The 18,962-nt window shown below is 49.0% G+C and overlaps 1 pseudogene; it reads right to left on the bottom strand.

The window, feature by feature from the left end:
• Nucleotides 1-427: 427 nt before the first annotated feature.
• LOC134433402 (thrombopoietin receptor-like) overlaps nucleotides 428-18,962 on the bottom strand; it is a 64,709-nt pseudogene continuing 46,174 nt past the window's right edge.

Raw genomic sequence — 18,962 nt, 5'->3', positions numbered from 1 at the left:
ACAAGATATGATCACCACACCAGCTGATCCAATGCTGATGTGGGCACAGATTACAGGCCCAAATAGACCCATTCTAAAGTGTGCTTTGTCATGTAAAGGGAGAAAGAGATGTATTTCAGGACTATTAGATACAGGAGCTGACATCGCCATAATTTCCTGCTCTGATTGGCTAAATCAATGGCCCCTGGTTCCAGCTGCTGGGGTAATTATTAGCTAGCAGGGGAGCCACTACCAGCTTCTGGAGTCAAGGTACCATCTGCTTGGAAGGTCCTGAGGGCACAGTTGCTACAGTAAGATCATTTGTCACCCGGGCAACAATAACACTTAGGGGAAGAGACCTCTTGTCCCAAAGGGGGAGATGGCTAGAGATCCTATCAACACCTAAGGATTTCTAGACAGGGCAACCGAGCAGCGCGCCACACTTCAGTCAACCTGGAAGACCAACGACCACATATCGGTGGATCAGTGGCCCCTACCAGGCAGAAAGTTAAAGGCCCTGCTGTCCCTCGTGTAGGAGCAGTTGTCTGTGGGCCACATTGTACCATCTACTAGCCTCTACAATGTGCCTGTCATTATCATATGAAAGCCGGGCAAGGACAAGAGGCGGCTCCTGCAGGACCTCAGGAAAATCAACGAGGTCATCCAGGACATGGGTGCCCTCCTGCCCAGCCTGCCCTCAGCCTCCATCATATCCTGAGACTAGCAGATGCTTGTGATACATCTAAATGACTGCTTTTTTGACTTCTCCTTGCAACCCAATGAAAGCCCCTTGTTTGCCTTTTCCGTCCCCAAACTGACAAGCACTTTTACAGAGGTACAAGTGGACCGTATTGCCTCAAGGGAATGATGAAGAACCCAACTACTTGTCAATGCCTTGCAGCGCAAATTCTCTCGCCCAGCCGGAAAAGATATCCTAATGCTATCCTTTTTAAATACATAGACCATATATTAGTTTTTGCAGAACCTCAGATCATTTTGGACTTTGCAGTACAGGATGCCATCACTGCAGTACAGAGGAAAGGTTTTGAGATAGCAACAGATAAAGTCCAAAAGACAGCCCCCTTGATGTAGCTCGGCCTAAAAAGCACAGAGAGAACCATCACACCCCAAGCACTTTGTCAAAGTGGTCGCAAGGGTTGTTGGGTGAAGAGAAAGTCGAGAATGTTGAATCCATGTTCAGAAGGCTTGATTTTTTATTTTAGTATATGCATACCACATTATTATTATACTAAAAAGAATAGAAGGAAAAGTTCTCAGAAGGCTAGCTAAGCTAGGAATAGAAAAAGAATCAATAACAAAGGAGCTCTCCCCGACTCTGTCCCAGAGAGAGCTCGGTCCTTGATTGGCCATTTATTGTACACATCCAACATGGGCCAATCACAGATGCATCTGTTGCATTTCACAGCAGCAGATAACCATTGTTTACATCCTTTCTCTGGGGCCTCAGCTTCCCAGAAGGGAAAAACCTAAAGAATGGATTTTCATGAAAAGATGTCGGTGACAGCACTGCACATCAAGGACAACCCAAAGACTCTGCGGAGACTCCACCAACTCTGTGGAAGCATCAGTTGGGTACGTTCACTGCTGGGAATCACCACAGAAGATCTTGCCCCAGTGTTCCCGCTCCTTAAAGGCAGAGAAGGACTCGACTGTGACCACTGACACCGGAGGCAGAAGCAGCTGTACAAAAGGTCTCCTGGGTGATTCAAACTAAACAGGCACACAGATACCACCCTAATTTTCCTTCCTCCCTGGCAATCCTTGGTGTAAGTCCAAAATTCCATGCATTATTGTTTCAGGGGGACTCAACTATCTCAGATGCCCTCATAGAAATTGAATGCGTTTTCAGAGCACACCAACCTACTAAAATGATAACAACCCAACAGAAAGTTATTGCAGAATTAATCAGGAAAGCTACAGAACATCTGTGCTCCCTTGCAGGAACAGACCTTCTGAATATATAATTAGTTCTCACTCCAGAGCACCTCAATTGCCTACTTCAAACATCTGAAACACTGCAATACTCCTCAAATCAAATTTACACAGACTAGGATCACCCACCAATTCTACCATCAAAACATTCCTGTGCTGCTCAGGATGTTCAAAATTACCTGAGACCTGGCAAGATCCATTCCTGCCCAAATTGTCAGGAACACGGCCTTGCTTCTGTCAGAGCTGCAGTCAATCCAAGAGCACTAGAGAGTCTCCACATCTGGCAATCAGACATCACACACTAGGCCCCCTTTCGGCAGACTAAAATACATACACGTCTCAATCGACAGCTTTTCCAGTGCGGTTTTCGCCACTGCGCATGCTTGTGAAAAATCAGAAGATGCTGTAAAACATTACCTTTTTGTTTTTTCCACCTTAGCAATTCCACAGGAAATTAAAACTGATAATGCTCTTGCTTATACCTTGCACTGATTCCAACAAGTTTCTGACCACTGGGGTATAAAACATGTCACGGGCATACCACACTCCGTCACAGCAAAGTCCATAGCTGAGAGGGCCCACTGAGCCATCAAAAGGATCCTTGATCAACTGAGAGGGGTAATCCAGATATTATCTTCCATTGACAGCCTGGCCAAGGCCTTTTGCGTATTCAACTTTTTGAACAACTCATTTATGGAGCCAACTCCCCCCATCATCAGGCATTTTACTAATTCAGCTGCAGCCCAATTAAAAGATCAGCCCCTGTGTTGCTCAAAGAACCTGAATCTAAACAAATTTACAGGCACCTAGCCATTAATTACGTGGGGAAGAGAAGATGCCCTTGTCTCTAGAGCAACACTCCTAAGATCGATCCCAGCAAAATACATAAAAACTCTTTCTGGGAACGGCGAGGCAAACACCAGAGCTACCATCAGAAGAACAGAATGGAAGCCTAAGGAGACAGCAGAAGCCTGGAAAAGAAGAAGGAGAAGGACAGAAGAAGATTTCCTAAGCAGCATTGACCAAACACACCAAGACCAAGATAGCTCAGACACCACTAACCAAGATATATGTCTTAACATTTGTAAAATCTATATTTTAGCATTGATATATGATTCTTCTAATAAGCTGTGTTCACATCCTTGGCTTAAAGAAGAGGAAGTTTAGTGGGAACACAACTTAAGTTTCATCTTCTAATCTCTTCATCTGTTTGCTTTTAGGACATCCAAGCCTCAAGATAATAAATCAGCTAAAGGCAGAGGATGCTGCCATTGGTTGCTGCTGCAGCAGGAATCTGAATGCTCCTCACTGAGCCACATGCCTTCAGCTGGGTGCTTCCACACACAAGCCACAATTTCTTGTCCATGGCCATGCCTGTCAGGCACTTGAAGGCATGCATTTTTCTACCTGTTGTCACATAGGGAGTCAGTATACTAGGGCATCCAGCTGCTAAAAATCAAGGAAACAAGATCCTGATGGAAAGCAACAACTACTGGTTCACTGGAATTTTCACACACGGGGGTATGAAAAACTGGTTTTCATCTTTAGTTAAGACTGTTGTGTGGGCTTTGTTTCTTGTATTCATTGTTTTGGTTATTTTATCCTTTTTTGCTAAATGCCTGCAAAACTCGATAGCAGAAGCATTGTTCATACACAACAAAAAGGGAGGAGTTGTTTGGGCTGAGGGGCCTACCATTGGAACTGTAATATCTCAGGGCAAAGTGACCAAGGTAAAAGAGAGACACCGCTCTGAATGCACAGGTCTCGCCCATGGGCATTTTCAGGCACCTGGTGATGCAGCACATTTTGCTGGCATCACCCAGTTCAACTGCTGTATTTTCCTTATATGTACAACCCCTAGAATGTCCTCGCCTCTTCTTTACCGTTTTGGTCCTGGCTTACTGCATTGCCCCACTGCTTTTCCCCCCAAATTTCCCTCTATGTGCCCAGCCCCAATTTGTCTCCCTTCCTGAACCCTCTTCAATACAATCCACAGTGCTGGAGTTCCACACAAAGATCCCTCATTCACCTCGTTCACCAGCAGTTTAAGCAAGTGTGTTCCCAGCTCTGGGAGTCCAGGTCGCTCACAGAGGCTGGCTGTGGGCAGGCTGAAACACACAAACTGAGTGCAACAGAGAACCTGGCCTCTAATAAAAGGCATGAATCCCACAGCCCACGCAAACCCAAAGCCTTGCATGTCTATACATTTTCCTGCTTCTCTAAGTCATCATTCCACTTTCGACATTTTCTTTACCTGAGTACTTGGCTCTCTCTCTCCTGTCTGCAGGTTCATCCACACATGTAAACCTGCAGGAACAGCCGGACCCAAAGGGAAGTGGGAGAGGACTATTGGTCAGGAACTGTAGTGACAGGACACAGGAGAATGGGATCAAACTGCAAGAGGTGGAAGAGATTTGATGATGGGAAGAAGTTCTATACTCTCAGGGTGCTTGTCCCCGACACAAGGACCAGGGCAGAGAGGCTGTGGATGCCCCATCCCCAGCAACATCCAAGGCCAGGTGGGACAGGGGCTGCAGAAACCTGCTGTGCTGGGAGCTTGCTCAGCTTGGAACCAGATCATCTTGAGGGTCCCTTGCAAGCCAAACCATTCAAGGATTTGATCATTCTGCCATCCCTATCTCCCACGGTGGAGTGTCCCGGAAACTTCAGTGACATCACAGCTCCCAGAGGGTTCCAGGTGGAACGTCCAGGACCTGGAAATGAGCACAGCAGACACTTCACTGGCTGCCAAGGGTCAGTTACCTTTTGCTCTGCGCTCTGACCCTCAGTGCTGAGGTGCTGCTACTGCCTGGGCTTTTTCTACCGCATGCTCTGGAGCACCAATCGCATCACAATGTGCTCTGCTGTGCCAATGGAGGTACAGTGCCATGCCAGGCAGGGGGCACCCGGCTTGGGCAGGCTGCAGCCATGTGGGAATAGATGGTGGGGGACACGAAGCCCACTGGGAGATTGTGCTTCCCCTTGCAGACTGACACAGACATTGTGGAGGAGATGGATGTGGACCAGCGGGTGGAGGAGGAAGAGATGATGGAGGTGGACTCCTCCTCTACTTCCATGTCCTCCCCTGTTGAGAACATGGAAGTAGAGGTGGAAGACAACACTGAAGAGATGGAAGTGGATGAGGAGGATGACACCGAAGAGATGGAAGTCGATGAGGAGGATGAGGAGGAGCCCATGGTCCTTGGATGATGATGGAGCCCAAAGGTAAGACAGGCAGATGCTTCCCACGCCCTGCCCACACACACACTGGGTCCCCTGATGCCAGGCTGGGGCTGGGCTGGATGGCCCCGCTCAGGGACACGGTGCCCGCAGGGGGCCTGGATTGGTCTGCCACAAGCACCAGCCCCGGCCTGCCCTGCGCTTGCCTGGGGCCACGCCAGCCCTGCCAGCCCCGGCCCAGCCCCTGGGGCCCAGCTCCCAGCCCTGCTGGGCCCAGTTCAGGCGGCTGAGTCCAGCTCTGCTGCTTCCTTTCTTCCAGGACTCATGCATATCATGGCACAGATGCCACGCTGTTGTAAATACGCTTGAAAGTTTTCAAGTTTCCTGTAAATAGGTTCACTACAAGATAAGTTTCCTGTAAATACGTTTTGAAGATTGTTAGCCCATCAGATCCCATGTCCATATGTTCTGTACATTACTGTTGATGTTGTTATAACGATTGTTATAATGACACATATTCTCTAAATCATAGGTTTGCCGATCTTCGGCAAATAAGTCCTGTTTCTTTTTAAAACCTGAATTCTCTTGGCCATTCCTTTGGGCAAAGACTGCCTTTGCACACTTGTGGGTTCCACTTGTTCCACGTTCCTGGGGCTGGAGGTCCCTGGGGGTGCTGGCACAGCCACCCCAGGGCTGGGGGTCCCTGTGCACAGGGGCTCCCACTGACACCACTCCTGGCACCGGGCACTGCTGCTCTTCCTGGCCTGGGGCACAGCGCTGTCCCCAAGAGCTCAGCTCTCACCAGCTCTCACACAGGGGGCTCTCACAGCACTGGCTCCTGCAGCCATGCCACCAAAGCAGCCAGCAAACCTTCAGCCACCCTTCCTGCTGCAGCCACAGGCACTCCTGGGCCCAGAGACGCCAGCAGGCCACAGCCATGCAAAATCCACCTGCACGCTCTCAAGGTCACCACAGCCTTGGCAACTGGGCCACCTGCATCTTGGCTGCTGCAGGGGCTGATCTTTAAGCCCTGGTGCCTCCAAAGGCCCTGGGCTCTGCTTCCCAGCCTGCTCTGCACTGCCCTGAGCCCGCCTTGTTCAAGAGACAAAAGCCAAGCCAGGGCATCCTCACCCTGCCCACATTCCTGCTGCTCCCAGCAGCCACTGGCCCCTGGGCCCCACTCAGATGACAACTGCAGGGACAGGGCAGGCTGTGCTGCGCAGGGGGCACGGGGCTTTGGGCCCTGGGGCTGCTGCTGCTGCTGCTGCTGCCTGGGGCCATGGGCCCAACAGGGCCCCGAGCTCAGCCCCTGCCCGGCCAACTGCCCCCAAAGCCCCACACTCCCCGAGCATCCCCATCACAGCTGCCAGGGGGAAATACCACGTCTTTCAGGAAAGAAATTCCCCATGGTGACTAAACCAAGGGGTCCAAGGGGAAAGTCAGCACCAGCTGATGTTTACAGCACCTTGACAAAGGTGGCTGCAGGGCAGGTGAGATCTCCAGTGCCTCTGGCAGTGCCTGCTCTGCACGTGTGCCTGTGGGGCTGCTCCTAGTAGGACACAGCACGAACTCAGGCCAGCCCTCAGCCCCTCACAGCTGATCCCAAGGAGCAGGCTCACAAAGCATTTCCAGACCACTTCCTCTAGATATTTCAAAAGACTGAATGTAATTTAAAGAAGCCACCTTGCACATTTAGTTTTGGTGTCGTGGCATGAGAAGCCATGACGGTGCCTCTCAATGTGCACTCAGGGCACTTTCACTGCCATCCCAAAGGGAACACAAAGGACAGGCCTCTGTTTTCAGCACTGCTGAGCTCCTCACTAGCAATGATATCTGTTGTATTCACATTGCTGTACAATTATATTTCCTGAGTCCCATACCTTCTCTCGATGGTCTTCTCACGGCAGATCTTCACAGCAGTGGTGTTGTTGCTTCTCGGTCAGGGCTCCTCTCCCAGGCTCTCCCTGACCACCCCGCCCCCTTTTATCTCAGCTACCTCCATGGGCTACAGCTGCTGCCCAATCAAGGACATCACAGCTGCAGCCCATTTACAATAACCAGAATCAGGGCAGGGTCACTAATACAATAGAGAGATCTTTAACTGCCATGCATATATTTACAATACATAAGTTAACTCAGGCCCCCACATTTCCCCCTTTACTTTTACCAATTTTACAATTACCATAGACATTTTTGTCCCAGCTCTCAGGCTGCCACAGCTCGCAGCTGTCTAGTCCCAGCTCTCAGGCTGCCACAGCTCATACATAGAATATATACATATCCTCCTTTTTTTTCTTTTTTCTTTTTTTCTCTTTTTTTCTTTTTTCTCTTTTACTTCTAGCAACCCTACAACTACAATACACATATCTGTCCCAACTCTCAGGCTGCCATACACATATCTGTCCCAGCTCTCAGGCTGCCACAGCTCGCAGCTGTCTTTACTTCTATAGTCCCAGCTCTCAGGCTGCCACAGCTCGCAGCTGTCTTTACTTCTATAGTCCCAGCTCTCAGGCTGCCACAGCTCGCAGCTGTCCTTACTTCTATAGTCCCAGCTCTCAGGCTGCCACAGCTCGCAGCTGTCTTTACTTCTATAGTCCCAGCTCTCAGGCTGCCACAGCTCGCAGCTGTCTTTACTTCTATAGTCCCAGCTCTCAGGCTGCCACAGCTCGCAGCTGTCCTTACTTCTATAGTCCCAGCTCTCAGGCTGCCACAGCTCGCAGCTGTCCTTACTTCTATAGTCCCAGCTCTCAGGCTGCCACAGCTCGCAGCTGTCCTTACTTCTATAGTCCCAGCTCTCAGGCTGCCACAGCTCGCAGCTGTCCGGGGGATTCCATACCTTCTTTCCTTGGCTGCGTGTTCGAATCACGTCGGGGTCACCAGATGTTGTATTCATATTGTTGCATAATTATATTTCTTGAGTCTCATAGCTTCTTGATGATTTTCTCATGGTAGATCTTCACAGCAGTGGTGTTGTTGCTTCTCGGTCAGGGCTCCTCTCCCAGGCTCTCCCTGACCACCCCGCCCCCTTTTATCTCAGCTACCTCCATGGGCTACAGCTGCTGCCCAATCAAGGACATCACAGCTGCAGCCCATTTACAATAACCAGAATCAGAGCAGGGTCACTAATACAATAGAGAGATCTTTAACTGCCATACATATATTTACAATACATAAGTTAACTCAGGCCCCCACAGATATCTCAGGAGGATGCAGGGTTTTGCAGACCCAGGGGCCTATTACTGGAACTATAATACCTCGCAACGAAAATGACAAATTAAAGTGTGGCAGCCCTCTAAATGCAATGTTTTTTCAGTTTTATGAGGGCTTGCTGAATGCAGCGCCGGCACCCAGCAGCAGCATGAGGGATGAGGGCTGGCTTAGCTGGTGAAGCCCAGGGGATATTTTGAAACCTCTGCATCCAGAGCCACCAGAGCAATGAATGGGGAGACAGCTGCCTGCAGTGCAGGATCCTTGGGTGATATTTTAGCCCTGTGGGTGGGCCACCCTTTAAATCAGAGGCAGCTCTGGGTAACAAATTATCCAAAATTGAGAGGGACATATATGTTCCAGTTAGGGAGGTTCTCCTTTCATGGGGGAAGACTTGCATTTAGGGAAGCTGGAAGTCATATGTTCATTGGCTTTTAAAGGAGTTCCCAGATATTTCTGTTGATTCAATTCGTCATGTAGCATTTTGGGACTCAGTTCAGGAAAGACTCTTTCTTTTGAAAACTCAGGGAGGGATAAGAGTCGCAAAATTTTACCTAATTTTTCACATGATTTATACAGTTTTCTCAAGGGTTCAATGTTCTAATATTCAAATCATTTTTTGAGTTCTGCCCCTGGCATTCCTGAACCCACTGATACCAAGATTAGGGTGAGACAGGAACTGCTGTAAAGCACAGACAAGCCACCTGCTGTCTGACATCTTCCCTCCTCCTCCACCCCCTGCCCAGGTCACACAGGCCTGGATTCCACCCTAACCCATTCTCCAGTACCTCTCCTCACTGGAGCCCCCTCAGATAGCTCACAAAATGGAGTACCTCCTCTGGAGGGGGTCGTCAATGTCAAACTCCCTCCCACCCACAGCTCTCTCATTGGATCTTCCCCGTGTTGGGTCCTACTCCTGCATCAGGAACCACCTCTGCATTGGGATCCAGCGTTTCCTTGCCTACTCCCACTGCCCTACCCCCTCCAACTCAGCCCCTTGCGGATCCCACACTGTCAGAGCCGGAAGTGTGAGGGGCGGTAACCAGAAGGCCGCCATCTTGGCTACCAAAGGCCCACAACACTGGGCCTGGCCAGGCACCCAAGGCCCCGCTCCTCTGCCAGAGACCAAGTTCCCTCTTCTGGAGAGGAGAGGGAAGGTTCATCCCACCTTGAGGATGAGCCTGAGGATTCTTGGCAGAGGATGGAGAAGCTGGCGGCAGAAGAGGGGGACTGGGAATTGGTAGCTAAAATACAAGCAGCACCGGTGCAGTAGCAGAGTGGGGCCAACCCCGGATGGGAAGCTGTCACACACAGCTTCACATCACAAGGGAGATGAAAGATCTTTGTAAAGCAGCGAGAGACCATGGGAGGGGGTCACCGTATTTTAATAATTTGTTAAATGCCACCTTCACTGCACATGTTATGGTGCCTCACGATCTGCGCCATTTTATGCACATCCTACTTTCTCCCACTGACATTATTCTGTGGGAAGGAATAGGGAAAAAACTAGTACAACATCAATAAAAGGCTATGCAAGAGAAGACAGGTGGGCACACCTAACACTAGTTCATCTATCCAGTGAGGAAGATTTTACTAAACCTCATACAATAGACCTTCCCAGAGCTCTGTTAGAAGAGATAAAAGTGCTGCAAACACAGCTCTCATGCAGACACCCAATGGAGAAACACCTACTCTAGATTTCACAGACATTCTCCAGGGAACTGGGGAATCCTTTCTAAAATTTATTGACCACCTTACACAAGCAATAGAGAAGCAAGGTGAACATCCAAAAGCCAGGAAGGTACTCATTACTAAACTTACTCAAACAAATGCTAACAAAAACCTGAAAAGAAATTTTACCTTCTCTACCACTCAACCCAAAGCCTACCATTGCACAAATGGTCGAGGCATGCACACTTAGGGCATCCTTACACTGTGATGGCAGCCTAGCTATGGCTACCAGTCGGTGTAGCAGAGGTGCTAGTAGCCTCCCAAGTTATTCCCTGACATACACATGAAAAAGGACCTGGCTTTAAGTGTAGGGAGATGGGGCATTTTCAACAGAATTTTAAAAATATAGGCTATTACCAGGGACCTTCTAGGTGTCACAGCCACTCTCCTCACTGCGCCCTCATCCACACACCTGCAAAACCGGTGGCCTGCGGGAAACCCCACACAGACACTGAAAGGCCCTGCGTGATGACATCAAATGTGAGGCTGTTCTGCCCTACTCTACCCAATATCATGGAGAACCAGCACAGCAACCTTCTCAGATCCAGCGGGACAGCTTGATCACTGCGGAAAACTCGACAGAAGACAGCTCTGCCCTGGAACCTAAAGGCAGCTAGTAAGCGCCTTTTCATTTCCAATCCACGATATTTATGTTCACCATATTCCAACAGGCAAATACAGGCCAGAAGAATGGCCCAGAGGCATTTTGATTTTAACCAACACCAGGGAAGGGATGGAGACACTCACTCTACTACCTGAGGTACTCGCCTTGATGTCTTTGCAGGAGATAAGTGTCCAGGCTCTATGCTTATTCCGTTTTCATTGCAAAAGGAACAGTTATAGGCAGAGCCTACCTCCTACAAGATATGATCATTACACCAGCTAATCCAATGGTGATGTGGGCACAGACAACAGGCAGAAACAATCCCATTCTAAAGTGTGCTTTGTCATGTAAAGGGAGAAAGAGATGTATTTCAGGACTATTAGATACAAGAGCTGATGCCACCATGATTTCCTGCTCTGATTGGCTAAATCAATGGCCCCTGGTTCCAGCTGCTGGGGTAATTATTAGCTAGCAGGGGAGCCACTACCAGCTTCTGGAGTCACAGTAACATCTGCATGGAAGGTCCTGAGGGCACAGTTGCTACAGTAAGATCATTCATCGCCTGGGCACCAATAACAATTTGAGGAAAAGACCACTTGAGGAAAAGACCCCCCAAAGGGGGACAAGGCTAGAGATCCTATCAACACCTCAGGATTTCTAGATGGGGCCACAGAGCTGTGCGCCACACTTCAGTCAACCTGGAAGACCAACGACCACATATCGGTGGATCAGTGGCCCCTACCAGGCAGAAAGTTAAAGGCCCTGCAGTCCCTTGTGCAGGAGCAGCTGTCTGTGGGCCACATTGTACCATCTACTAGCCTCTGCAATGTGCCTGTAATTATCATATGAAAGCCGGGCAAGGACAAGAGGCGGCTCCTGCAGGACCTCAGGAAAATCAACGAGGTCATCCAGGACATGGGTGCCCTCCTGCCCAGCCTGCCCTCAGCCTCCATGGTACCTTGAGATTGCCAATGGTGCGCCATGCTGTAGTTGTGGGTACCATCTTTTGGAGTCCTATTTTTCAGATATCTTGTTCAACATTTAGGCTGTGATTGATGGAGCCTGAGCATAGAAAGAGCATTGCTTTGAAGATTGTGTGGCTTGTGATGTGAAGGAAGGCTGGTTCAGGGACGTTTAGTCCAATTGTAATTTTATTGCACAGTTATTGGCAGAGGGTTGTTATAGATCTAAATGACTACTTTTTTGACACCCCTATGCATCCAAATGAGACACCCCTGGTTTGCCTTTTCCGTCCCTAAACCAACAAACACCTTTACAGAGGTACCAGTGGACTGCATTGCCTCAAAGAGAGAAGAGTAGCTCAACTATTTGTCAATGGCTTTGAGCCCAAAATCTCTCACCCAGACAGAAAAGACATCCTAATGCTATCATTTTTCATTACATGGACAATACAGTCATTTGTGCAGAAGGTCAAATAATTTTGAAAGTTGCAGTACAAGATGTCATCACTGTGGTACAGCAGAAAGGATTTGAGATTGCAGCAGATAAAGTTCAAAAGACAGCCGCTTGGAAGTACCTCGGGCTAAAGAGCACAGAGAGAACCATCACACCCCAAACACTGCACATCAAGGACAACCCAAAGACTCTGCCAGAACCCCAAATGCTCTGTGGAAGCATCAGTTGGGTACATTCACTGCTGGGAATCACCACAGAAGATCTCATGCCACTGTTCCTGTTCCTTAAAGGCAGAGAAGGACTCGATTCCCGTGATCACTGACACCAGGGGCCAAAGGAACTGTACAAAAGGTCTCCTGGGTGATTCTAACTAAACAGGCACACAGATACCACCCTAATTTTCCTTTCTCCCTGGCATCGCTTGGTGTAAGTCCAATATTCCATACATTATTTTTTCGGGGGCACTCAACTATCTCAGATCTACTCATAGAAATTGAATGCGTTTTCAGAGCACAACAACCTAATAATACGATAACAACCCAACAGAAAGTTATTGCAGATTTAATCAGGAAAGCTACAGAACATCTGTGCACCCTTGCAGGAACAGACCTTCTGAATATATAATTAGTTCTCACTCCAGAGCACCTCAATTGCCTACTTCAAACATCTGAAACACTGCAATACTCCTCAAATCAAATTTACACAGACTAGGATCACCCACCAATTCTACCATCAAAACATTCCTGTGCTGCTCAGGATGTTCAAAATTACCTGAGACCTGGCAAGATCCATTGTAGCCACCTGCCCAAATTGTCAGGAACACGGCCTTGCTTCTGTCAGAGCTGCAGTCAATCCAAGAGCACTAGAGATTCTCCACATCTGGCAATCAGACATCACACACTAAGCTCCTTTGGACAGACTAAAATACATACATATCTCAATCGACACCTTTACCAGTGTGTTTTTTGGCTCTGTCCATGCTGGAGAAAAATCAGAAGATGCTGTAAAACATTACTTTTTAGTTTTTTCCACCTTAGCAATTCCACAGGAAATTAAAACTGATAATACTCTTGCTTATACCTTGCACTGATTCCAACAAGTTTCTGACCACTGGGGTATAAAATATGTCACAGGCATGCCACACTCTGCCACAGGACAGTCCATTGCCAAAAGGGCCCACTGAGCCATCAAAAGGATCCTTGATCAACTAAGCTGGGGAGTACAGATATTATCTTCCATTGAGAGACTGGCCAAGGCCTTTTATGTATTCAACTTTTTGACCAACTCATTTATGGAGCCAACTCCCCCAGTCATCAGGCAGTTTACTAATTCAGCTGCAGCCCAATTAAAAGAACAGCCACCTGTGTTGATCAAAGACCCTGAATCTAAACAAATTTATGGGCCTTTTCCCATTAAATACTTGGGGAAGAGAAGATGCCCTTGTCTTTACAGCAACACTCCTAGGATCGATCCCAGCAAAATACATAAAAATTCTTTCTGGGAACGGCGAGGCAAACACCAGAGCCACCACCAGAAGAACAGAATGGAAGCCTAAGAGGGACAGCAGCAGCCTGGAAAAGAAGAAGGAGAAGGACAGAAGATCTCCTAAGCAGTGCTGACCACACACACCAAGACCAAGATAGCTCAGACACCACTAACCAGGATCTATGTCTTAACATTTGTAAAAATTATATTTTAGCATTGATACATGATTCTTCTAATAAGCTGTCTTCCCACCTTTGGCTTACAGAAGAGAAAGTTTAGTGGGACCACAACTTAAATTTCCTCTTCTACTCACTTTATCTGTTTACTTTTAGGACACCAACGCCTCCAGATACTAAATTACCAAAGTCAGAGGATGCTGCCGTTGGTTGCTGCTGCAGCAGGAATCTGGATGCTCCTCACTGAGCTGCATGCCTTCAGCTGGGTGCTTCCACAGACAAGCCACAACTTCTTGTCCGTGGCCATGCCTGTCAGGCATTTGAAGGCATGTGTTTTTTCTACCTGTTGTCACATAGGGAGTCAGTATACCAGGGCATCCAGCTCCTAAAAGATCAAGGAAACAAGATCCAGATGGAAGGCAACTATGACTGGTTCACTAGACTTTCCAAACAAAGGGGGGATGAAAGGCTGGCTTTCATCTTTACTTAAGACTCTTGTGTGGACTTTGTTTATTGTATTCATTGTGTTGGTTATTTTATCCTTTTTTGCTAAATGCCTACATAACTCTAGGGCAGAAACCTTCTTTATAGACAACAAAAAGGGGGGAGTTGTGAGGGCCCAGGGGCCTACCACTGGAACTGTAATACCTCAGGGCAAAGTGACCAAGGTAAAAGAGAGACACCGCTCTGAATGCAATGGTGCCGCCCATGGGCATTTGCAGGCTCCGGATGATACAGCTCGTTTGTTTCGTATTACCGAGTTAAACTGCTGTGTTTTCCTTATACGTACACCCCCTGGAAGGTTCTCCCCTCTCTTCTACAGTTTTGGTCTTGGCTCACTGCAATGCTACCCTGATTTTTCTCCCATTTTCCATCTGTGTGCCCAGCCCCAATTTGTCACCTTCCTAGACCCTCTTCAGGGCAATCCACAGTGTTTGCAGTTCCACACAAAGATCCCTCACTCGCCTTGTTCACCAGCAGTTTAAGCAAGTGTGCTCCCAGCTCTGGGAGTGCAGGTCCCTCACAGAGGCTGGGTGTGGGCAGGCGGGAACACAGAAACTGAGTGCACGAGGGAACGTGGCCTCTAATACAAGACATGAATCCCGTTGCCCACCCCAACCAATGCCTTGCGTTTTTCTACATTTTCTGTCTTCTCTCATCACACGTGTCATTTTCCCCATTTTCTCTTACTGGGAACTTGGCTTCCCTGTCCTGTCTGCAGGTCCAGCCACAAGTGTGACCCTGCAGGAACAGCCTGACCCAGGGAATTAGGAGAGGACTCTTGGTCAGGAACTGTAGCGACAGGACAAGGGGGAATGGGATCAAACTGCAAGAGGTAGAGGAGATTTGATGACGGGAAGAAGTTCTTTACTCTCAGGGTGCTTGTCCCTGACACAGGGACCAGTGCAGAGAGGCTGTGGATGCCCCATCCTCAGCAACATCAAAGGCCAGGTGGGACAGGGGCTGCAGCAACCTGCTGTGCTGGGAGCTTGCTCAGCTTGGAACCACATCATCTTGAGGGTCCCTTCCAAGCCAAACCATTCAAGGATTTGATGATTCTGCCATCCCCATCTCCCACTGCGCAGCGCCCCTGAAACTTCAGTGACATCACAGCTCCCAAAGGGTTCTAGGTGGAAGGTCCAGGACCCAGAAACGAGCACAGCAGACACTTCACCAGCTGCCAAGGGTCACTTGCCACTTGCTCTGCGCTCTGACCCTCAGCGCTGAGGTGCTGCTGCTGCCTGGGCTTTCCCTGCCACCGGCTCTGGAGCGCCGATCCCAGCAAGATGTGCTCTGCTGTGCCAATGGAGGTACAGTGCCATGCCAGGCAGGGGGCACCCGGCTTGGGCAGGCTGCAGCCATGTGGCAATAGATGGTGTGGGATAGGAAGCCCACTGGGAGATTGTGCTGCCCCTTGCAGATTGATAGAGACACTGTGGAGGAGATGGAAGTGGACCTGGGCCTGGCTGAGGATGAGATGATGGAGGTGGACTCCTCCTCTACTTCCATGTCCTCCACTGTGGAGGACATGGAAGTAGAAGTGGAAGACAACACCGAAGAGATGGAGGTGGATGCAGAGGATGACACCGAAGAGATGGAAGTCGATGAGAACGAGGAGGAGCCCATGGTCCTTGGATGAAGATGGAGCCCCACAGGTAAGACAGGCAGATGCTTCCCACGCGCTGCCCGCACACACACTGGGTCCCCTGACGCCAGGCTGGGGCTGGGCTGGATGGCCCCGCTCAGGGACACGGTGCCCGCAGGGGGCCTGGATTGTGCTGCCACAAGCACCAGCCCCGGCCTGCCCTGCCCTTGCCAGGGGCCACGCCAGCCCTGCCAGCCCTGGCCCAGCCCCTGGGGCCCAGTGGCCAGCCCTGCTGGGCCCAGTGCAAGTGGCTGAGTCCAGCTCTGCTGCTTCCTTTCTTCCAGGGCTCATGCTGAAGATGGCACAGATCCGATAACTTTGTAAATACGTTTGAAAGTTTAGAAGTTCCTGTCAATATGTTGACCACGTTAGAAGATTTCTGTAAATACGTTTTGAAGATTGTTAGCCCATCGGATCCCATGTAAATATGTTCTGTACATTGTTGTTGTTGTTGTTATAACAATTGTTATAATGACACATGTACTGAAAATCCTGGATTTGCCGATCTTCGGCAAATAAACACCGTTTCTTTTTCAAACCTGACTTCTCTTGGCCATTCCTTTGGGCACGGACAGCCTTTGCACACTTGTGGGTTCCACTTATTCCACCTTCCCAGGGATGGAGGTCCCTGCAGGTGCTGGCACGGCCACCCCGGGGCTGGGGGTCCCTGTGCACAGGGGCTCCCACTGACACCACTCCTGCCACTGGGCACTGCTGCTCTTCCTGGCCTGGGGCACAGCGCTGTCCCCAAGAGCTCAGCTCTCACCAGCTCTCACACAGGGGGCTCTCACACCCCGCGGGATGACACCAAACGCGAGGCCATTCCGCCCCACTCTCCCCAACATCGTGGAGAACCAGCACAGCGACCTTCTCAGATCCAGCAGGACAGCTCAATCACTGCAGAATGCTCGACAAAAGACAGCTCTGCCCTGGAACCCAAAGGAAGCTGGTAAGAGCCTTTTCAATGTCAATCCACGATATTTATGTTCACCATATTCCAAAAGGCAAATACGGGCCTGAAGTATGGCCCAGAGACATTTTGATTTTAACCAACACCAGGGAAGGGATGGAGACATTAACTATACTACCTAAGGTACTCACCTTGACGTCTTTGCAGGAGATAACTGTCCAGCCTCTAGGCTTATACTGTCCACTTTTCATTGCAAAAGGAACAGTTATAGCCAGAGCCTACCTCCTACTGGACATGATCACCACACCATCTCATCCAATGGTGGTTTGGGCACAGACAACAGGCAGAAACAGTCCCATTCTAAAGTGTGCTTGGTCATTTAAAGCGAGAAAGAGATGTCTTTTATGACTTATTAGATACAGGAGCTGACATCACAATAACTTCCTGCTCTGATTGGCTAAAAGAATGGCCCCTGGTTCCAGCTGCTGGGGTAATTTTACCCATCGGGAGAGCCACTACCAGCTTCTGGGGTCAAGGTACCATCTGCATGGAAGATCCTGAGGGCACAGTTGCTACAGTAAGATCATTCATCACCCAGGCACCAATAACAATTTGAGAAGAAGACCTCTTGTCCCAATGGGGAACAGGGCTAGAGATCCTATCAATACCTCAGCATTTCTAGATGGGGCCACTGAGTAGTCTGCCACCCTTCAGTCAACCTGGAAGACCAACAACCCCATATGGTTGGATCAGTGGCCCCTCCCAGGCAGAAAGTTAAAGGCCCTGAAGTCCCACGTGCAGGAGCAGCTGTCTATGGGCCACATTGTACCATCTACTAGCCCCAGCAATGCCCCTGTCCTTACCATATGAAAGCCTGGCAAAGACAAGAGGCGGCTGCTGCAGGACCTCAGGAAAATCAACGAGGACATTGAGGACATGGGTGCCCTCCAGTCCAGCCTGCCCTCAGCCTCCATGATTCCCCGAGACTGGTAGATACGTGTCATACTTCTAAATGACTGCTTTTTTGACTTCTCCTTGCACCCCAATGAAAGCCCCTTGTTTGCTTTTTCCGTCCCCAAATCGACAAGCACCTTAACAGAGGTACCAGTGGACTCTATTGCCTCAAGGGAATGAAGAAGAACCCAACTACTTGTCAATGCCTTGCAGCCCAACTTCTTTCGCAAAGCCGGAAAAGATGTCCTAATGCTATCATTTTTCATTACATGGAGCATATATTAGTTTGTGCAGAAGCTGTGATCATTTTGGACTTTGCAGTACAGGTTGTCATCACTGCGGTACAGCAGAAAGGTTTTGAGATTGCAACAGATAAAGTCCAAAAGACAGCCCCCTGGAAGTATCTCGGCCAAAAAAGCACAGAGAGAACCATCACAGGCTAAACACTGCACATGAAGGACAACCCAAAGACTCTGCATGAATTCCACCAGCTCTGTGGAAGCATCAGTTGGGTATGCTCACTGCTGAGAATCACCCCAAAAGATCTCGTGCCACTGTTCCTGCTGCTCCTTAAAGGCAGTGAAGGACTCGATTCCCGTGATCACTGACACTGGAGGCAAAAGCAGCTGTACAAAAGTATCCTGGGTGATTCAAACTAAACAGGCACACAGATACCACACTACATTTCCTCTCTCCCTGGCAATCCTTGGTGTGAGTCCAAAATTCCATTCAGTATTGTTTCAGGGGCACTCAACTATCTCAGATCCCCAAATACAAATTGAATGTGTCTTCCGAGCACACCAACCTACTAAAATGATAACAATACAACAGAAAGGTATTACACAATTATTCAGGAAAGCTAGAAAACATCAGTGCTCCCTTGCAGGAAGAGACCTTGTGAATATATACTTAGTTCTCACTCCAGAGCACCTCAATTGCCTACTTCAAACATCTGAACCACTGCAATACGCCTTAGACAGTCTTTAAACGGGCAAAGATCAGCCACTAATTCTACCATCAAACCATTTCTGTGCTGCACAGGATGTTCAAAATTACCTGAGACCCGGCAAGATCCATTGTAGCCACCGGCCCAAATTGTCAGGAACATGCCCTTGCTTCTGTCAGAGCTGCAGTCAATCCAAGAGCACTAGAGATTCTCCACATCTGGCAATCAGACATCACACACTAAGCCCCTTTCGGCAGACTAAAATACATCCACGT

This window comes from Melospiza melodia, unplaced genomic scaffold (assembly GCF_035770615.1).
Source record: "Melospiza melodia melodia isolate bMelMel2 unplaced genomic scaffold, bMelMel2.pri scaffold_18, whole genome shotgun sequence".
Lineage (NCBI taxonomy): Eukaryota > Metazoa > Chordata > Aves > Passeriformes > Passerellidae > Melospiza > Melospiza melodia.
The sequence above is the reverse complement of the archived record's forward strand: the minus strand, read 5'-3'. Positions and strand labels throughout refer to the sequence as shown.